General features: G+C 40.9%; 1 protein-coding gene across 2 annotated transcripts in view; it reads left to right on the top strand.

Annotated features, from left to right (window-relative positions):
- Positions 1-1,215: 1,215 nt before the first annotated feature.
- The window catches only part of MARCHF1 (membrane associated ring-CH-type finger 1), a 222,836-nt gene continuing 201,300 nt past the window's right edge, over positions 1,216-22,751 (top strand). For both annotated transcript variants that reach the window (XM_059469932.1, XM_059469931.1), the window contains exon 1: positions 1,216-1,440. The gene's annotated coding sequence lies outside the window, so the exon portion shown is untranslated. The remainder of the gene's footprint in view (positions 1,441-22,751) is intronic.

Genomic DNA, 22,751 nt, shown 5'->3' with positions numbered 1-22,751 from the left:
TGCTTGTTTAGGCACCTGCCCTTACGGAAAGACTTGATGGTCTTCAGTATTTACAGTGGACCTGTCTGGAGAAGCCTGAGGCTTGTACTACCACTCCCTCCACACTGCAGCTCAGGCTAAGGTTGTCTTTAATTTCAAGATGTGACAATTGAGTACAGCTAGTTAAAAAATAAAAAACAAGTCTTTGTGTTCTTTCTGCTCTTTCTGTCTCCTAAGACATTGAGGCATTATTTAAATCAGCCTGGAATCGTTGATTTAATGATGACGCCTTTATCAAGATAGGTAAATAGCTAGATGTATTGTGGAAATTTGGTCTGTACTGATTGTTTCATTTTATTTTATTTTGACAACCCCCCTCTGGACCGCAGCCTCAGCACCTTAGTTTGTTAAGCTAAGACGTTTAAACTCAGACTCCTTTTCAAACGTGAAATGAGACTCAGGGCACAGCGCGGACTCCAAGCAATGAAGATACATGTTGTCCTGTGCCCCCTCCTGTCCCCCGCCCCATTCTCCGTGCTGAACCAAAGGCTGAGAGATGCCATTTCTGCACAGCTCTCCCAGGGGAAGGGGAGACCACTCTGCTTTTTAATGCGGAGAGAAATAAACACGCAAATAAGCCCCTTGCCTCCCCTCGCCCGGGGATTCCACCGGGCGAGGGGAGGCACCGTTTCTATACTCGCAACAAACTGGTTTTTAAGGAAAAGCAGAAAGCGGGGGAGAGGAGCGGAGGGGAGGGGAGGGGGCGGATGCTCCGGCATGGCACGCTGCGGCTTCCCTGCGGTTCCGCCGGGGCCGGAGCGGAGCCGCGGCGGGACCGGGACCGGGACCGGGTCCGGAGCGGTACCGGGGGTGCGGTATCGCCGCTGTCCGCACGGGGGGCGTGGCCTCGGGGTGACGTCATGGGGCGTGCCGGGGGCGTGTCGCGGCGGCGGTGCCGCGCCGGGCGGGCGCGGGATGGGGCGGGGGGCGCGGCCGGACCCGGCGGGCCGGCAGCCGGCTGGGCGGGCTCCCTGCGGCACCCGGGCTCGCCCCGGCACCGGTGAGAGCGGGGGCGGCTCCGCACCTGCGGGGTCCCGGCGGGGACGGGCGCTGCCTTTTTTTTTTAATTTTATTTTTTGAAAATATTTTTTTTTTTTTTTTTTTCGGTGGATTTGGTTTGGTTGTTCGTTTGGTTGGTTGGTTGATTTTTTTTTTTTTTTGTGTTGTTCTTGTTGTTTCGGGGCTTTTCGCGGGAGAAGCGCATCGCGGGAGACGGCGCTGCTGCCGCCGTCCCCTCGGCCGGTGCCGGCTGCGGGCAGCGGGGGAAGGTTCCCGGCAGCTCCGTGGGGCTGGCGCTTGGACAGCGGCGGCCCCGGCCAGCCCGGGCTCTCGGGGGCGATTTCACACCCTCCTTCACTTGGCACCACCCTAAATGCCGCTCTAACGATCAGGGATTTCCGAGTAAGTGTGGCATGTCGCGACAAGAGGGAACCCATGTTAGAAAACCCTGGCGTGGGAGCGCAGGCGAACTTGGTCTTTGTTTTTAATCATATTTTAAGTAATTTCTTGTTTAGGTGATGCTCTGTGTGTGGGAAGGTGGATAAAGTACCAGTCCTTGCAAAGCGAGACAGTGAAAGCTGTGGAAATGTGCACGGAGTTGTTCAGGTTCCCACCGCTGTCGGCATATCTTGCTGAGACTATCTGGACAAGGTTCCTCCTCGTCTGGCAGTTCTCACTTTTCCTCTCCCCCATGTATTTTGTCCAGACTTCTTGAGCACACAAGCATCAAATGCCTTCTCTCACTTCTTCCCTTCTCACTTCTGTCTTATTCTTTCTTGTATTTGCAACTTGTGGCCAGGAGCAATTAAGAAGAAGGAAACCCAATCTTGTGCTTTAATGCAATTTAAATTGTCTTCATTGCCTAGCAGAACGGTAGTGGACTGCCTCGTGTTTCTCTTTCTCAGTTCTAAATCCTGCAAAGTTCATTTATTGAGAATGTATGGAGATGTGTAAATCTGATAGTTATTGTTGTGTGTTTTCTTAAATCCCTCTGACTGTGCATGGACTGAAGTAGACAAAGTGATGTACTATCTGAGAGAACGAGCTTATCTTGCAAAGCATTTCCTTTTTAATACTGATCAGCTAATATGTACTCTGCCACAGCACTTCATTAAAAAGTTGGGAGCTAATTAGCTGTTTCTTACAGCTAGAGTTCCCGATTTTAATCAGAGTTCCTGTCTTTAAGTTTAAAGTGATTAAAGCAATGCCAAAGCTATTCTGGTTATTTTCAGTGTTTGTTTAAAAAAAAGGGGAAAATTTTAAGCTCTTTGTAATTCATGTTGAAAAACAAACACTTCTGTTTGGGGTTCTGTTCCTGATTCTGTAGGGTGTGGGGGATGAGATGATTATGTTTATCTTATATTAGAGTGAGGAAATAAACTAACTAATGGCAATGAAACTCACATGTTTGTTGTTCAAGGGTCATTGGTTCAATGGGAAAATCACAATTTGAGAAGGAAAACTCGAAGTGTTGACTAACAAAGATGTGGATAACCTGTGAGCACTCGGGTGGATTTCTCAGTGCTCCAACCATGTACAGGGCTCTGTTTGGTGATTCCTGTAATGGTGACAGCTCTGCTGCTGTCGAATATTATTGACCAAAAGTCTCATCCAAACTTACATGAAGCTGTCATGGTGGTTAAATATCATCCTCTATTATGTCCTCTATTAATCTCATGTGTATACTTCAGATTTCATTCAGCTGAAGAACAGTTACTAGCCTTTGACTTGAAAAAAAGGATCAATCTATGGCTCATACATGTGTACCCAGCTGTATTTTAGGCAACATTTTAAAACCCTGTTAGGGGTTTGAGAAATTTGCAAATTAGTAATTCCTGAGGGAGTTGTTGTGCTGATAAGACTTACAGTGTCTGTATTCTGAATATTTCACAGCACTCTTGACACTCTTTAAGGGAAGAGTTTGTTATTTGTTGTACACCGCTAAGCACTTGTGACAAGATTTAGTAATGGGTGCTTTAAAGTACAAAAAAATGAAGTTCTGGAAAATGCAAAGCTAAATGAATGACACCCTTTTAAGGTGCAAGGGCAAACTTGCCGTGCTCAGAACTCTCCTGTAGACTGACAGCTGACCTTGACTCTATGAACTTGTTTGTTTTCAGTATTTGGCCGAGTCAGCACTGTGATAATAGTCATGTTGTGGCAGAAAGTTTTCTTGTCTCTCCTGACATTTAAAGGATATTGCTGTTGTTATTACTCCATAGGGACTGAATTCTGTGCAAAAAAAAAATTGTGTGCAAAACCTTTGATGTTAATTGGCCACCACTAGATATTTGCATTCAAGGTGCTTCTGTGCCCTGGTGTCAGGTATGCTGCCATTGGAACCTATGTAGTCAAATCTCTAAGTAATTGTGATCAAATTTTTCATGTTATGATTTTCCATATGTCTGTCAATGACAGAGCACATGAACTAATATGATGCCAGCATGGATAATGAGGTGAACCATCATCTGTGTTTTTTAAATTTGATGTGGGATGTTGATAGTGGCTGCTGCAATTTTTAATATTCTCAGAATAACTGTCTGACTTAGACAATTGGCTTTTCTCTTGTGGGTCAGGCAAGTTTCCATACTAGGAATACCTATGTGCAAAAATTAAAGCATTTAATAGGTATTTAGAAGACTTTACTGGCTAGACTGCTGTCCATACAGCCTAAGAGCAAAATGCCCCAAACATGTGTTGTTACATGGAAGTATGGAACCATGGAGGGATTCGGGTTGTAAAGGATCTTATGGATCATCTAGTTTAAACCCTCTGCCATGGTGAGGGACATCATGGGAATTGGAAGTGTCTCTTTAGTCTGTGGACTAAAGAGTTTCTACTGGAATGGTCCAGCTAGGAGTAGATTAATCTGCTGGTAGCCTTTTCCCAGGCCATATGCATCTCCTTGTAATTTTGGTTCTCTTCTCCCTTTTCAGTTCTCTCTGGTTTCTGCTGCCACAGCCATGCTGCTGCCAGATGCCTGTTTGCTGTTTTTGCTGCTTGTTTGCATTGCTGCCTTTCCCCTACTAGTTTTTCAGTTTTGATTTTGTTTGGAGGTTTTTTGTGTGTATGTAATACATTTCTTAGTCCAGTAGATGTGCTGGTTGTGTCCCTGCCTGTGGCATGGGGTTGGAACTAGAGGATCCATGTTCCTTCCAACCTAACTCATTCTGTGATTCAGTGTAGCATACAAGACAATGAAATTATATGCTTTGACTTGAAAAAAAAGTTAGGATCTGTAAAGAGAAACATCTTGTTATATGAAATTAAATCCAGAACAGTCTCATCATCTTAATAGCAGTGCAAATTCAAATAATGACTTAATAGAGGAACTTAAACCTTTAATGTGATGAGAATAACCTTGTTAATTATCAGGGTTAATGAGGTGCATTTCTTTGAAGTGAACGGAGTGATCACAGGCCAGAAAAAGAGATCTCTCTTCTGCTGGGTAGTATTTTTCCAATTCATTGGTAATTGAAAAGGAGATTTTGTTCCAGGCAAGTGTGTGATATTACAGCAATTTATATCAGATTCTTCAGGAAAGAGGGATAAACACCTATTTAAAAAGTAGACTTAATGATACAGTTAAAGCAATAATGAGTAGTAAGCTAACTTTAGGTTATTTTCTGTTATTTTCTGTGCCATTTCGATGGTTCAATGCCTTTCCTACCCCCCCCCCCCCCCCAATTCACTGGCAACCAGGCATACACCGAAACTTAAATCTCATTAGTTAGATTAGAGTTTCATAATTTAGAAATAGTGGGGAGTTTGATAATATTGCATTATTCAGTGTAATTTCACTGCTCCTTTGGGTATTTCCATACAGCTTATAACTTTTCTTCTATGGAATGATTTTTGGGATGCAGAGGCACTAAAGGTGCTTTTGGTAATTGTACTGCCACAGTGCTGTCCTGTTGGTTTTAGAACTGGTGTACAAGGTAAGTCTTGTTCTGTACTGTGAGAGACTTTCATAGTGCTGAGCTATGGATGGCTGTAAAGTTAATTTCAGAGCGGGTGGCTATTGAAAAACAAAGTTTCTAATTTTGCAGTGAAGATAATATATTTATGGCTGTTTTATAATCTTATAAAACGAATGTTTTTTCATGGGGAGTGTGGTTTTCAAGGCATTGAAAGCTTTCTAGTACCTCGTGTCCTCATTTTTAGGAAGAATTCTAATGTTCCTGCCTGGATTTTGTCCTGTTAAGTTTGCTTGTTCGTTGCCAAATTTCTTCACAAGAATGACTTCCAGAACTGACCCATCTATACCTGTGCCTCTGGCATGTGAGCCTGCTTGCTTTGGGGCAGTGGTAGGAGGTACAGCACAGTGGGAAACCCCAGCTTGTTAGCTGCTGCCCTGTATGGGCTTGGCTGAACCCCCTTTATGCTTTGGGGTGAGGTAGAACTTCCATCTTAGTCACAACTGAGTGCATTTTTGCAAAGGCAAACTGCATGATATCAAGTTGACTTTGTTTCATTGGGAGCAGCATGGTTGTGCTTTGTTGAAGAAGAATGGTAGTCCAAACCCTCAGATTTCAGTAGAATAAAATACATAACTTAAGTCTGGAAAGGTCAGGAAGGGTTTGATGTGCTGGGAATGTTTCTCCAGTTGCCCACCAGCAACTGAAATCCAAGTTTGGTCCATTTATACTTCCAAGTTGACTTTCAAGTAGACAAAATTAAATGTCAAATGTGGTTTCTGCAAAAATGTTACATTCAATTTGATTGTATCAAAATAGTGGGCAGTGTACTTCAAAAACTACTTTAGAACAGTGAGAAGTTTAATTACTTCTAAGCTATTCAGCAGGAGACTTTCCCACTCTGAAAACCAGAGGCTTGTTTCATTTGTGATTTGGAACAACATTTGTCCTTGCCTGTTTGACTTCATTGTTAAATGAAGTTCTTTAAACAAGGTAGTGGTCACTGGCTGATTTCCTCTAAGGCTTTCTGTTTTTCTTATAGGAACAGTTTCTCTTTTTTTTTTTCCCCACATCTTTAGAAGTATTACAATTAACTACTCCCTTGTATTACATTATTTTGTTTTTTACTTCATGCTGTGTTACACAGCTCTTGGGGGGATGCACTGCGGAAGGGAAATGGCACCAAGTTCTGCAGGAGCTTGTAGAAATGTAATCCTTGTGGCATTCTGTGGTTAGGTCTGCTGCTGAGGAAATGCAGGAGGCAGCTTCTGTGCCGGACAGAGTTCTTTTGGTTGTTCTGGGTCATTGAGTGAAAATGTTTTTGACGTCAGTAGCTCACTAATCCCAATTTTCCAGATTCTGCCTGTTGGCTCTCTAAAGCAGAAGACATTGCAAACAAAAGCACAGTGAAGGAAGGCCAGGCCATCTTTGCTGTCATGGGAGCAGCTTCCTTGGCCTCCATGGAGTGGAGTTGATGCTGTGATGGCTTGATGACTTCTCATAGAAGATAAGTTTCCCTCTCCCTTCCCCAAGGTTGTCTTCTCTGAAGTCTTTTCCAGATGGAGAAAAAAAAAAAGTACCAGTGATGTTAAGGACCAAGGGACTTGTTTAGCACGGAGGAAAAGTGCAAAGCAGAAGCCAATTACTAATAACTTGCTTCAGAAGTTAAACTGATCTAACATGAACCAAGTTAAACACATACCTAACCTAAGGGACAAAATTTTGGCATGAGATAAGGTAGCAATAAAATAGGGACTGTCATAAGATTTCTTGCCGGTGTGGAAGTGAACTTTTGGAGCTATCTTTTGCCGGGACAGGGTGTGCATGTGTTACATGCTTTCTAAAACTTCCTCATTATAGGAAGCAGAGTGAGGGTCAGGCATTGATCTATTCTCTTTGGTGACAGAGACCTGGATGAATGGCTTACAGCTATGTCAGAGGAGGTTTAGGTTGCATATTAGTGTAGGGGGATAGAATATAAGAAGATACTGTGGAAAGTAATCTCACCCCTAAGGAGTTGCAGCTGGGCCAATTATCAAAGATTAGGATCAGGCCTGACTTTAACAGGCCACAGCTGTAACCAGTGAGAAGAAGAGTGCTGTAAAAGAGTGGGGTGGCTGGTTGAGAAGGGAACTGGAGTCAGTTGGTTGCTTTGTGAAGAGGAAAGAGTCAGTACTTGGAGGAGCAGGCCACGAGGAAACATCAAGAAGGTATGAAACTTTTGCGATAGGAGACAACGGTGTGGAACCCCTGCAATAAGATGACAACGTATTAGGAGAAGGTGTTTTCACCCAGATGATGGTTGGACACTGGAATAGGCTTCCCAGGAAAGCAGTCACAGCCCCAAGCCTGCCAGGGCTCTTAGGCACACGGTGTGACTCTTGGGGTGTTCTCTGCAGAGACAGAAGTTGGACTTGATCATCCTGATGTGTCCCTTCCAACTGAGGATATTCTATGTGGTGAGAGTTTGGTGTAAGACATTGTAGGACTTAATAAGTGTGATGGAAGGAGACTGGAAGAATAACATGGAAAGCAGTTTTAATCCTGGTGTATTGCTGGAAACTGTGAGTTGGTGCCTTTTTTCTGTAACAAGAGGACATGGGCTGAGCTCCAGATCTCTGATTTTTGGGGTTGGCTGAGTACAGAGGCAGCCATTGACTGGAGTAAAGGAGGAAAAACCCTTGCTCAGAGGCAGGCTGAAGAAATCTAATCATGCTTCCCTGGTCTTGGGTCATCATCAGAAAGGGATGATTATGCTTCCCAAAGGAAGACCTTGTACTTCAGCATTTCTAGTACATGAAACTGGCATCAATCCTTGCCATGTAATCTATGAATGCAGGCACATTGCTCTCCTGGCTTCTGGTGACAAATGTGCTGCTTTAGGCTCAGAGGGTCTATGCTGCTTCTTTGGAGAGAAACCTAAAGCACAGCTTCTAAGAGCTGACTTCAAAAGGTGTCCACTATCTCCTCACAGTGGTGTGACCTATTTAAGGTCTGTCTGCCAAGCACAGGTCAGCTGATGCTACCAAATTGTTTCTCTGGTGAGTACTAATAATTTCAGTGTCTTGTAGAAAATTTATTTATGTGATGATTGTATCAAATTGTCCTTGCCTGTGCTGGCTCTCTGTGTGGGTAAATGGCCATTAAAGAGCCAGCTGATGGGTATGGGTTTTTGTGGAGACAGATGCTTTTCCATTAAGTTGATAAACATAACTGTAGAGGATTGAAAATATTTACTGTGAAATTTCCTTGTTTGTGTAATACCTCCTTAAAAAATCAAACAGTAACATCAGTGCCTTAGGTTAGTGGAAGTCCTAAAAGATGATATGAGGTGTTGGCTGGAAGGTGACATACTGCAAAAAGGTGAAATTAATGCCACCTCCAAAAGCTTCTCAAATGCTGGTCTCCACAGCTGGTGGGATGCAGTATTCTGTGGAGCTGAGAGGAAGGGACTGACTGTCCACTGGAGGCAAAATGCATCAAAAAGATAAAAGCTCTTTGATAAAGTCCTGCTAGAGTGAAGAACTGAATTCAACTCTGCAATTTTATAAGGATATGCTGAAGTTGGTAAGGTGGACAACTTAAGGAAGAGCAAAGCCTGAGAAATTAAGTTCTGTCATTTTCTGTCCTTCTGGAACCTCACAGAGGGGAGGAGGAAAAACAGGTTGTAGATAAACTGAGTGTTTTCTTGGTAAGTTTGTTACATGAACAGCACTTTGTGAATAACTTTTTTCCTTTTTTTATGTTCCTTTTGAGCAGCATCCGTAGTAATAGTCTGCTGATTCTATTGTGTGCTCCTGTGAAAAAGTCCTAATGCAAACCTTGTTCAGTCTGTAAGTGTTTGAAAATAGCTGTGTTTTATTTAACTATGAACAAGAGGACTTCAAATGCATGTGTTTTGCTTTGAAAGAGAGTGGAAGGCAGTGTTACACAGAAGGAGTTTTGGCAAGCAGAAAGAATGCTGAAGAGAAGTGACAGAATGTGAAAGGGGCAGATTTTATCCCTACTGAAAGGGTGGTTGAGGAATTCAAAGAGGAAGAGTAAAAAAAATGTGGAGGGGAAGACAGAGGTAAGGGTTTTGGAAATGGAGAAAGATATAAGCAAGCTAAAGGAAAACCAACTGCTAAAATCTGTGATGGTATGGGGTAGAAGTGAAAAGGAGGAGAGAAAATGTTTTAGATAAGAGCAGATTGATATAAGTAGGTGAAATGACCAGAGTGGAAAAAGAAGTAGAATCAAGATATGGAATGAAGGATGATGATCACTGTGTGTGGAACAGGAAATTTTGTTTTAAACATGTTGTGTTGAAATTTTCAAACCTCTTTTTTTCCCCTTTAGCTAAGGGAAAATGCCAGGCTGGTTCTGCAGGCTGAGAGAGGTGAGGCTGCCACAGGTTCATGCCCCAGTTGCATCCAGCAGCCCGGCAGAGCACACCCTGCCAGTGCACAGACACAGGGGATGTGCTCCCACGCCTGCTCCACGTGCTGCCCTGCACACAGCTGTTCCCATGGCCCAGCTCAGCCTGGCACCTTCAGCCACTCACCCCAGTCTCCCTGCTGGTTGGCAGGCAGGAGTTGCTGCACTCACATCCCTGCGCACATATGCAGAATGAGCAGAGCCACTCACCCAGAAAAGAGCTGGAAAGGGTTTAATAAGCATACAGGACAGACTGTAATAAGCTGGTCAGGACAGCACACAACCAGGCAGTTGAACCAGAATATTTGCATGCAACTGGCCCTTTTTATCTACTTACTTCTCGATTACCTCATGCTTGCTCTTTCCCAAATCCTTTAAATCCATTCCTGCCTTTGGTTTCCCCTGTAAACATCTCATAACAAGTCCTGTGCAATCCCCAAATGCCCCTCCCTTACATCCCATAGTGTGTCCCACATCTGTGAGCACTCGTGATGGTTTTCAAAACTGAACAGTGTGACTGAGATCCTCCTTGGGACTGCCCTGAGAAGAGTCTGGATGGGGCCTCCCCCTCTTCCTTCAAGTCCCTTCATTTGTGTCCCTGCCTTTTTCCATGCTTTTCATCCCCTAATTTGTGCCATTCTGCAGCCCTGTGGTCCTCTCTCGTTGAGAGAGCCCCTTAATGGGCTGATTGCTCTTGTGGTGGGCCTGGAAGAAGATGGGCAAAATATAATTTGTGCTTCCCCACTTGACACTGTCTCTCTGTGCTCTGTTGTTGGGTGCAAATGAGCTTTCATCATATAGTCTTAACCATATAAACCCATCTTCATTTGCTATGCAAATTTTAAAGAGTAAAATTGGGATGAAAATTCTTTGTTAAATAACATATAGGAATGAAAAATATGTAATGTTATAAAGCACATGCTTCTTTCCTCCTTGTTTGGCTTTATGCTGTGGAATGCTAAATATAATGTATGACCTGTGAAATCTAGTCAAGTTAAATTTTTGTTTTATGACTTGAAAGGGTATATTGTTCAGCTAAAGAACTAGTCAGTAGCAATAAGCTACAACACAGGTTACAACACTACTTAAACATCTGTGAGGAATCCAGGTAATGGTAATTGTTACAAAACAAATCTGAGGGAGTGCTTTTGATTGCCTGTGGTGATGTTGTACCTAATGGAATAGAACTAATTTTTTTCCCCAGAATTGCCACCAGCATTCCTGTATATGCCTTTCGGAGCTTAGATGACTTCTGAAGTCTATACTATAATTACTTCTTTTTGAACCACAATTAAACATATGTGTGTTCTGAAAAGCTGCCATTAAGATACACTTGAGTTCATGAAAGAATGATTGCGTTCCTCATTGCAACAGGATTTTTCAGTGCCTTAGGACTGAAGACAGGCCTCTGCACAGAGGAACTGGCAAGCTGAATTAAACCCTGCAAAGAATACTGGGGGCAGGAGCACAAAGTTCATCAGAGGTGTTTCCAGGAGTGGGATTGGGAAACAGTACAAGTCTAGGTTTGTCTAAAACCTTAATTGAGTGCCATGTTTTGCACCAAGTGATTCCTGTTGCCTACAGGAAAAGGAATAGAAGCATGGAAATGGAAATTAACATGGAGCTTGAATGCAGATTGGCTGTGAAGTGAGGTGTCTAACTAATTAGGCATTAACAGGGAATTGTGTTTTTTTTCTTTAAAGGGGCCAAAACTAATCCAAGGAACTGCAGGATTACGGTTTTGACGTCAGTGTTAATCAAGTTCTTAAACTGCTTTTATAGGAAGGGATATTTCTGTGCATAATGGTAAAAGAATATTAGAAAAAGGCATTAGGAGTTTACCAAGGAGAGCGGTACTATAAGGAAATGTGACAGATCAAAGGCCCCTTTGCCTCAGCTGTGCTTATATAGCTGTTTTCATCACTAAACTCTAAATAAGATAAATTTTGTTTTTAAGAAACAAAATACACTGTCAACCTTTTTTGACTTGCATCATGTCATTATTTTGAAGCTTGACTTCTTTGGCAAGTTGAATTTTATAGAGTAAGTACTCTGTAAATGTGCGGAGATAATCACAAGGAAAGTATTACCTGGAATTTGCTCTCCTATCAGCATAATAATGCTGATAGGAGAGCAAATAACCATGTGTATAAATTCTAGAAATTGGAGTAGGGTTTCTAATCAATAGAACAACCTCCCAATTGAAGAAATTTTGTATCAAGCCATATCTTACTGCATTAAAATAACGTCTAGGAGATTTCTGAAGAAGGTTCCATAAAGATAATAAGATGCCTGTCAGAGCAAGAAACTAAATTCATGGAGCATGGGCGCTACTTTCTGTAGTTGTTTTACTAAAACAATGTTCAAAAAAAGTGAACGCACCAATATCATAAAAGTATATTTAACAGCAGGTGTGTGTCTCTCTCCATGGTGGTATGGAGAAAGGTTTTTCAAACAGAAGCAACCAGTTTCAACACCAGTTACAACAAAGTGAAAACAATTTGGACGTAGTGGCATTTTCCCTATGCGGGTGATTTCAACATGTAGAAATTTTAAATTGCTAAAAATCTAGAAAGAGGTTTTCTTAGGTAAAAGTTCTGAAATAGATAGTTGAAATGATAGTTGAAGAGTGTGGGGTGATAAATTATGAATACCCTTCTTTTACTCTAATCATCTCTTTAAAGAAGCTCTTCTTGATATATGACATTGGTCATTGTTACTTACACCTTTGCTGGGCTTTAAACTCCCTCTGTGATGTCTGCCAGCCTTTGGAGTAGAAATTTTTGAAGGTTTCAGCAAGGTTAGAGAGCTGAGCTGGCAGGCAGAAGATAACTGTCAAATGCTTTTGCAAACTCACAGACTCTGAGGCTTCAGTATAGGGGCCTTGAAATAAAATAGATTGATTCTTGTCCAAGGAATGATTTTCTCCCCTTCCTCAGAAGATTTATTTGCTTGTGGAAAATAGTAGACTTCAAAAACACCTGTTCTTGTGCTTGGAAGACTTAGACATTATTGGCTGAAGCTTCTGCAACATTTAATGGCTGGACCAAAAGAGGATTACTCTGAAATCATAAATGTGAGTCATTCAGGCTGTGGGAGATGAGGGTGTGAGCAGCCAAACTGACACTGCCTGCTGCCCAGGAGCTCTGGGAGAGAAAGCTGCTTGGAAGTACAAGTCCTGAGGAAACAAAACAAGGAGGAGAAAATGATATGGAAGGGAACAAACCCAAAGAGATGAATGCTTGAAACCTGAGAAGTCAGGTTGTACAATGAGGAGGTGATATTCAGAGTCTAGGCTAGACAAGTGATGTGCTAAGAAATAAGATAAGAAATGATCTGGTAGAATGTGAGTCAGCTGATACTAATGAGAGAGGATGACAAGGAGCTAGTTCAGAAGAGCGGCACTGCCTCTGTGATTTGAGATGTGAAGGCAGACAGGCAGGTGTGCCCAGCTGAAGCCAGGCAGAGGTGCTATTGTGACAGCAGTGTGGACAAAATGTCCATTTGATTTGAGTTCTTGATCACATTTGATCAGTTCTTCTTCAGGGGTAGTAACACCTTTGCATTGTTCCCTACTCTGGCTATTACAGCAGACCCCATTTACTCTGCAGTTTCTTTGGTGTATGTATGTATTACAGCTGTGTATAACACCTTTTTCCATACTTTTCTGTCCTCTTTCTGTAGAACCATTGCTCAGAATTCTGATGTGCTGGGGATAAATCTGAGATGTACGACATTTTTATCTGTAGAGCTCTAACCTGCATGCTGAATGCACAATGGGGGAAAGTGTTTTTTGTAGTTAGGCAGCTAAATGTTACCCTGGAGATGTGGCTTACATGGCTTATGGCTTCTTTACCCACACCTGTTTGAAGCTGGAGCTAGTTTTTTATAAGATTTTTATTTCTTTTTATTAATATTTTCTTTTTTCTAGATTTTATTTATTTATATGAAGATGTATATTTTTGTGCTGTCATTCTTTCCTTTTCTTCCCAATCTGGAAATCAGGAGCTAATCTGTAGAAGAATTGGATGATTGCTTCTGAAGCCAAAGGCCTTTTAGTGCTTGCTTGCTGTGGAGACTGTACCAGCTCTACCCGCTAGTGTCTGGAGATATTTCTGAGCCAGGTGTCCTGTCTATGTTTAGCAACATTCAGTGTTATTCAGGAAATAATGCTATGTTACAACAAGTACCTTTTGGTTTAGCAGGTTCAAAAGAGATTTCTGCTCTCACCTGTAATAATTTAGCCCCAGACCTATCTTCCTACTTAAATATTGCTGGGGAGTAGTGCAAAGCTTACTCCATTCCCCTTCTGCTTCACTCTGTGCTGTTGTGCTCTGTGCAGGACTGCAGCTGTATGAGTGCTGCTGTTACTCCCTTGGAGCAGTCATTCCAGAGCTGGATGTTTGTCCATGCTTTGCTGCTGTTGGCTGTGCAGGTCCATCGTGGTGCTTCCTGCTTTAGAGTGGCTGCAGTTCCTTGTGCAAGTGTCACAGTTCTTGCTGCATTAATTCCAACGTGCAGAGAGAGCACAGGTGCTTTACTGGAAACGGGTAAACAAAAAACAGATTTTTTTTTTTTTTTCTCCAGACAATGCTTTTCCATTTCACCTTTAGTTAAATAAGAATTGAAGCCTATTTTGGGTCTCTAAATTACAGTTTTTTGCCCCACCATCTCTACAATAATACTGTTGAAGTGTAGAAAACTTCGTTACTGCAAGGCCATTCTTCTGTGCTGACAACCTTGTAAGAATTGTGACAGGCCATGTTGCTTTTTATGCTAATAATAGGATAGGTTCTCTGTTTCATGAAGGAACAAATAAAATAAGAGACATCTGAGAACATGATCATTAAAATTCTGAGGGAAAGGTTTCCTTTCTCAATGCTAAAAAAAATAAAAATGAGAATAGAAATGCTGTTCAAAGTGTAATTAATATCCTGTGTGTTATTTGCATCTTGGGATGATTTAAATCACTTGCCAAGGGGGGAATGCCAGGAAATAAAACAGATGATGGCTTGCAAAATTGACAGAGAAAGTGGGCAACTTCTGGTAGTGTTTAAGTGGTAGTATTCTGGGAGAGCAGCAGTGAACCTGAGAGGATCCCTCAGCTTCACAGAAATTCAAATGGAGAGACTGTTAACATCTCAACAGCTAAAAGTTGCTCATGGTTAAGACCTTTTATCTTTATTGCTTTGCAACACAAAGAGATTAATAATTTTTTGTGATGACAAAGGATGTTATAGAAATAAATTAATTTATGGTAAGGTGTTGTGGAAAAGCATATCCTGGACTTTCTTAAGCTACTTGTAAAGTCATTTAAGGGAAATTTTTGAAAATAATTGAATAAGATTATAGGAAAGAGAATATAGGGGTAATGTGAGCTTATTTGCCTAGGCTATGAGATGAAACAAGATGTATCTTCCCTAATCAGGCGCATTTAATTTAGAATTCGTGTTCTTTTTTTCCCTTTGATATTGCCAACCCCTCTTCCCCATCCCAACTGCAATTATTCACATCTCATGCATCTTTTTTCTCCCCTTGGTAAGATGATTTCTGCAGTGTGTGTTGCATAAAATAGTGTTAAGCGATGCTTATTATAAGCCAGGAAGCTTAATGAAATATTTACATGAACACTTAACTAACAGACATAACTTTTAAGATTTAAGGGACCACCTGCTCAGCAACTGAAATAGAGCACTGCTGTTTTCAAAACCAGTTAGTTATTCATGGCCAGGGAAGCATCCTGGGTAGAGCTCCCAGAAAGCTTTTTTCTCATCCCATTAATTCTTCTAAGACTTAAAAACTCTCAACCAAACAACAAACAATCCTCAGAAAAACTTGATGAATCATAAGGCTTGCAGAGAAAAAAGAAGAATGGAGGTAGGGAGGAGAAGACAGTGGAAGAGAAACTGGTGAAGAAATGCAGTTTAGAGTTTTAACATCCAAGAGTGCATTCTCTTAACAAGGTCAGTGTTTCAGATCTCTGCCTTGTTGTAATGCCTGGCTAGTTTAACACATTGCCCTCCTCCCCATGTTCAGAGCTGTCTGTGCTCGGCCTTAAGTCCAGAAGCTATATAATGCTCTGTTGCTGTAAGCATGACTTAATTGTTGGTTCTTTTTCACAAGCCTGATTAGATGAAACACAGCTAGTGCTGGTTCTGGAGCAGTTTGGGTGTACTCGTCCGTGCAGATGTCTTTTGTGTAATGGAGAGGCATGTGCTAAACTGAAGTAAGCCTCAGCCATTGCTGTGGTCAGAAATATCACTGGTTTAACTGCTGGAATTTTTTCTCCAGCTGTAGAAATCTAGGAGTAGACAGGCATATCAAAATATTTGTGGCTGTATCTATTCCAGCAAGGACTTTATCTGAGTGAAAAATATGCATCTTTCAAGTATAAAATCAGATAGCAATTAAATGCAACATTTTGCCTTGCAGGGGTGAGGGTTCCTTGTCAAACACAGTTGCTACACTTCCATTTTTGCATTTTAAATGGTTATCAAGTTTGTTCAGTCTGTGACAGGGGCATAGCCTATCCTCTGTGCTTCTGTCTAGAATGAGATGAGATACATGGAGTTAGAAGTCAATGCTGTCTCCACAGCCTTCCCACAACACATACCTATTCCTTTGTAAGTTCACCTGCTCAGACAGACAGCCAGTGAGAAGACTGCAGAGGAGCCTCAAAATATGAATAGTCATATGAGTTGAATGAATCCAAAGAATTAAATATGCAGATATACACCCTTGACAAATCTACTGTTAAGCAGTAGGTGTGGGATTACAAACAAACCTACAAATTATCTTTACTTGTACTAGCCGTTTTGGTTGTGAAATGAACATTTTTTTTTTCCCCTGGCAAAATGAAAGTACTTGTTCTCAACTAGACATGGGAGGGTTGGTCTTTCTCATAGGCAGGAAACGTAAAATAACTTCATGGTAGATAATATTTTTTTTAATGCTGAATCAACAAAGAACATGTTTTCAATTTTTTGCAGTTAGGTGACAATTATCCCTTCTGTCGTATAGCTACTGTGTCAGTACCAGCTATAACAGAAATTATAGGATGGTAGGTAACAAATGGGGCAAGGGTGTGATACTCCACGGGAGCGTACAAGTCTCAGTGCTATAAGTGGTTATACTTTCTCTTGGTGAACACGTGTAGCATCCTCACCAGACAAACACCTACTTCAGCTTTGAGTCTGGAATAAGCAGGCACAAGCACCTCAGGACGATTTGAATGTTTCCTGTCTTGAACTCTGTGATGACAGAAAGTGAATATTCCGCCACAGCTCTCATTATTACAATGTTAAGCGGGATTTGGTTTTGACAGTGTTAAAGTAGAGCTAAGTGACTGATTATTTTTGGCATAATATTCAGACTGTTAGAAATCAAGCTATTTTCTCTGGCTTTCAGTCCACGTTTTAAGCTGAAGCTTTGTGTTTTGTCCCGTGACAAATGTTATGAGGGTTGCAGAACCGCCAGGTGCTGCAAATACTTGAAACTGACAGAGGCCATTTCAGGGCACAAAACGTGACAATTGTGAGCATTTCTGCCTGGAAACATTGCGTGATTCCCATTAGGAAATGTTCTATAACAAAAGGAATGCCTTGAATAGTTTTATGTTTAGGTTGGAAATTTTTTGATTGACACCATACCTTGTAAAGGAAGTAAATAGAAATGGTTAACTTAAAACTTTTTTGAAGGGCCTAACTAGAAGTGGCCTAATCCGCTTTTTGCACATCAACTTTTATTTTCTTATGAGAGGATTTTGGAATCAATTTGATGTTCATTGAGACTTACCTACTTGTACCTTCATGTTCTATTTCATCTTTCTCCAATTACTTTGGCTTGGAAAACATCTTCCTTCATAGTAAGTCCTCTTTCCTAATTTTGTTAGTTATGTACTGTATAGTAGAGAATTGTATTTGTTGAGAACTTGAGTTCTCAGTGGAAAGCATTAAGCATGAAGCCTCTTAGCTGTAGCAAGTATGTGCAGTTGATAAACAGTTGTTGCACAGATGCCAGAACCATTTTCTTTACTGAAGAGGATTCATTACCTGCATATCTGTCTTGGTATTGTGGAAAGTTCTGGCAGATTGTGTGCTCCCTGGTCCATGGCCAAAATCAAGACAGAGGAGACAAATGCTGTAAAAGCAGGAAGTAAAAGTATTATGAGGAAAAATTTTCCTTTATGAAGAAAAATGTAAGCTGTTATCCATAAAGATACTGTATGTTGGTATTTAATTATCCCTTGGAAACCTTCCCAGATGGTACCTTGTCATTATGAAAGACTAAAACCTATGATTTACTGGATAATGGGGAATGGTCTTTGCAGATGGACATTTAGAAAACAGAATTTAAACAAACCTGCACAGGACACCCCCAGGAATCACACCACACACCTGAGAGCATTGTCCAGATACTTTGATACTCATCACCTTTTGGCTTCTTTGCTTTGATTTCCAGGAATGACAACTGCAGCTGTTTGTGATGACTTGGGTTAACTTTGTTAATCTTTTCTGGAGAGCTGTAATAGAAGTATTAATGTTGGTATGAATGAAGTAGAAATGGTGTCTTTAATCACCAGAGACAGCAGAAGGGTTAAAAGAAAGGCTTATGATAATGAAGATCAGCTCTTCAAGAATGCAGCTCAGGGGACACCACTGTCAGGAGTAAGATTGAGGAGTGCTTATGTCAAGAACAGGATGCCTGCTGTCTGGAGGAGCTGATAATTTGTCAATAAAAGCTTATTATGTGTGCTAATACTTCTCCTGCCTGCCCAACAAATTACGAAAAACAGCCTAACCTTGGTTTATGGTTGATGGAGGTTTATGGAGACTGAGATAAGCAAGGTTCTGGTGTGAAGATCACCCCACAATGGCTCCTGGAAGCTATGTAAGTCTGTAGTTTATTGTTGCCATTTGAGAAGAAACCTAGAAACTCCCAACAGAAGAAAGGCAGTCCTCCAATAGTGAGGACTTGGTAGCTAGTGCCTCTTGTCCTTTTTGTCATGTGCAGGTGATCCTGACAAGACCACTTGGACAGATGTGTCACTTGTGTGTAGGTCAGTTTGGGATTGAATGAAATTTCTGGAAGGATGAGCATGAGTGGGATATTTTCAAGATCTGATATAGATTTTTATAAAATCTGATGTTGATTTTTGCTGCAGTAACTTCCCCTATTACCAGTTTCATGCTGACATGAAACCACCGTCCAGTTATAGACTGGAACAGCCTTCAATTTCATTGTCAATGTGAGAACTGTTGGTAGCGTTAGAAGGTGTCAAAGGAAGAAACATCTTGAACTAATTTACAGTTTAGAAAAATCTTCTGTATCACCAGAGTGCTAAAATTTAAACCATAAATGAAGAATGGGTCAGAGGGGAAGGAAAAAGACTGGACAGTGTTTATTACTAAACTTCACATATTACTTAGACAATTTCTTTTTAATATAAATATTTTTGTTTTTTCACGTACATATATCTCAACATTATCAATAATAGTAAATTAATAAAAATTAATTTTAATACAAGCATTTTTGAATGGGTGTACAGGATCTTTAAAGGTACCAGCATCTTTTGATGTCATTAAGAAACCTGGGCAGTGCAGGAGGCAGTTTGACCTTTTTTATCCTTGGCTATTTCAGCACTGATGTGTGGCATTATCACTGTCGGGTTCCCTTTTTTCTTAAAAGGTGTGTTATCACTGCTGTTACCTTCAGGGGAGATAATAAGTAGAAAATGCAGAGAACAAATAGGAGGCAGCAAGAGGAAACTATTTTTATAGAGTTCAGGCAGTTATGTCAGGTACAAGCTTGGTAAGCAAGAGGTATTTTGCAAGAGCCAGAAGATTATCTGTGTGGTATGTGCTGTAATTTTGGGAACTGCCTTTTCAGACTGAGAAATGTAGGCATCAAGATAAACATTTGTGCTTGAGCACGTGTTACATTCGGTGTGTGTCGGAGTGAGCGCAGCACACCAGTGGGAAACACTGCATAGGGGACAGACAGGCTTCACTGCCTAGCAGTTCTGTTTGGGTTGTTTGTGGGATCTAGTGCAGTTTACATGTTCTGTTTGGATCTTTTTTTAATGTTCAGTAGACTGTAACATGGTACTTTTTGTGCCTGGAACCATGTTGTTTTCCAGGGCCTTGTCTGTAGTGTAATTAACTCTGAGACTGAAGGTGGGGAGGGAAATTCTTGGATGTGCTACTTGGTAAGAGCTATGCACACCTGTAGGGAGAGCAGAAGGGGAAACAGCAAAGTACCTGATTGCTTCCATGTGTCCCTACTGCTTTGCTAGGGAAGAACAATACTATTAAAACAAACCTCCAAACTTCCCTTATCTTGTTCTCTTGGAAGTCTTTAAAGTAATGATGACGTTTTATTTTTTGGAAAAAAAAAAACATAATTCATTAAACTTCATGGATAATGGTACTCGGTTTCTCAGTGTTTTTTAAAAGATGTCTTTTCCTACATGTTGATGTAGCAAACCTGTGGCTTGCTCTGTCTGCTCTTGTTGAAGTTGCACAACTGGAGCCTGTGCAGTAATTTCACTGTAATGATACATTTTTGGATTTAATTGGTATAGAGATGGTTTGGATTTCTTAATTTCTAAGGGTTAGTGCAACTGAATCAATGAGCTGGGAGTAGCAAGAGAATAATGCCTTATTTCATGGTGGTAGAAGTGAAACTCTTGTCTTTAATTTGCCTGTTGAAAGAAGTGGTGTGTTAGAAGCCTTGACCTTCGACTTGAACCTAGAACTAAAGTCTGTGTAATGACAAAGCTGTCAGAAATGAAAGGTTATACAAACTGTGATGAATTTTTTAACTCCTCAAGAACATGTAGTCTAATTCCCTGCTGATTTGCCTAGCCAAAGCAGCACTGCTGTCACTGTTCACCGAACACCATTATACTTTTACTCATCTCCATGCAAATATAAAAATCTAAGCAGAATATGAAAACAGTCCACCCTAAACAAACGGTATATTTGATTCCTTAGGAAATATGTCAGTTTGGGTCAAAAATGTTATCAGCCTGAATCAATTCAGTAATAGCTGACCTTGGCTGTATGATTTTACTTTCTGTTTCTTAGCAACAGGAAACTTTTCTGCAGGATGGTTGTTTAATATCCTAATCTGTTTTAGAAGCTTTTATACCTAAAGAGGAATAGATGGTCTAAGGAAATGTTATTTGTTACAATCAAGATAGGGAATATCTATGGATTCTTTTTTTTCTCATTTTATTGTCCTGAACTTCTAATTACATAGTATTTCTTTGATGGTTTCAAAAAACCTTCTTTTAGGATCAAAGAATAAAGGAGTCTTCAGATCCTACAGGTTTCTCTTTTTTTGGATGCAGGAAAGCATCATGCATAAAATGTTTGCTCTTACATCTGTGCATTTCTAATACAAAGTGAGAAAATTCCTATAATTGTGTTCCTGTAAGTGTTGAATTGTACTTGAATGAATGAAGAAAGCACTACCTACAATGAGATTTTGTTTGCTGGCACTTGCCTACTCTCTCACTCTTAAAATCTATCATGTGAATTGGCTTCCTTTCTCCTTTTTGATAGACTCCAAAGGTTCTTTATACTTCAATGTAAAGAGTCTTTTTTGAAAGGTTACTTCTATATGACTTAGTGTTCACATAAATATAATGAATCTGTAGCTTTCAAGCACTGTGTTGGGGCTATTAAGGGCCTGATCAAGAAATAATCTGGTTGGTTTTTCTTTGGTGTCAAATTCCTTACTTCCAAAGAAGCAGGTTGAATGAAGCAGGTTGAATGCTTGTAGGAGATTGGACGATCTAAATATTTTCTACATTAATTTAAAATTAGCATAGAAACCTTGACTATGAGGCCTTTATTATAGCCACCTGTAAAGGATCGGTAACAAGACCTTTCCTCTTCTAATTCTTTCCCAAAGTGCTGTGTAGTTATTTTCCTTTCTTGTTCCAGAAGATCTCATGCAAATAAAACTACCTTCCCTACATTGCTTAGTTGCTGTCTTAAGAATCATCCTGTAATGATGCTCATAAATACCTGACAATGAAGGTGTCTGATTTTCTGTGATTTTGGTTTCTCATTGAGACATTTTTGACATGCAAATTCCAGTTAGAAGGGAGAGAGCTTTTAGCTGCAAAGTGAGATATGAGGTTCTCCCATCATGGAAACCCTTGCCATCTTTTGCCCCTGTTGTGATATTTGTATGTTTTTGTTGTAGTTGTCATCCAGATCACTGGGAGGGGGGCATGGCCAAGACACTGTGTTATTTGATACCATCCTACATTGTGGTGAGGGGTGGGGAAAGGGAAGGAAAGGCATGGATTGTGGTTGGGAGCGAGTGTGGTAGGTGGAGTGGTTGGGGTGGGGTTCTGCCATGTCAGGTCAGGTTTTGGTGAAATGTTTGCATGTGACCAGAGGCTCACCTGACTGGCAGCTGAAACCTTTTGGGCCATCTTGCAGCTCTAGAGTTGGAGCTGAGAATTGAAGACACAAAAAGGTAAAGATTACGGGTTGAAATACGCACAATTTACTGAAAATAGCAAGTTAGGAAAATAAATAGCAGCAACAATACAGTTAGCAAAAGTGTACAAAGAGAGGGAGATTTATATGCAGAAATGCTCACCAAAGCCTGACAGGATGTTCTGTATCCACAGCCAGTGGCACCACACTCTGTGCTTGCTCCTGGCTGGAAACCTTTCTTCCCTTTGCCTTGCCCCGGCCATAAGATGGCATTGAACAGCCCAGTGTCTTGGCCATGCCCCCTCCCACTGATTGGGGCTGCCACTAGGACCCTGGTGTGCTTCCTTATTTTAAGAGTTAGCCTAGAAATACTTCTGCTTGCACCTTCTCCTTGTTGCGAGAGAAAGTGATGTCATCTTTGTTTAGTTTCACTTAAGTAAAGTTTTTCTGACTGCTCACATTTTCACATGAAGTATTTAGAAATGAAACTGAAGTGTGGAAATTAACTGCCTCTTTTTCACCTTCAGAGAGCAGCTCTTCCATTTTGTTGTGCCTCTTTTATTGGTATTTTAATTAATTGGTTGGGTTGAATGGGCTGAAATCTGGAGGTTTATGTTTTGACACATTGACCCCCCCCAATCCACTCCCTTACTCCCAGATTTGACATAAAAACTAATTTGAGGACTAAAACAGGCTTGCTCTCTAAAAACATCAAAACTGTTTGCTTAGGAATGTTTGTGCATCCCAGTGAATCCTTCCAAGTAGTGAGTCTGTTCTAAGTCATACATCTGGATGGCATGCTCAGTCCAGAGAAGAAAGAGATGTGTTTTGAAAAATGGTTGATGGCTGTGGGGAGTCTCCCAAAAAAGCACGAAAGAAGGCAAGACAAAGTGAAAGTTGGAAATATTTTGTTTTCACGTTT

The sequence above is a fragment of the Ammospiza nelsoni genome, chromosome 4, assembly GCF_027579445.1.
Source record: "Ammospiza nelsoni isolate bAmmNel1 chromosome 4, bAmmNel1.pri, whole genome shotgun sequence".
Taxonomy (NCBI): Eukaryota; Metazoa; Chordata; class Aves; order Passeriformes; family Passerellidae; genus Ammospiza; species Ammospiza nelsoni.
The sequence above is the reverse complement of the archived record's forward strand: the minus strand, read 5'-3'. Positions and strand labels throughout refer to the sequence as shown.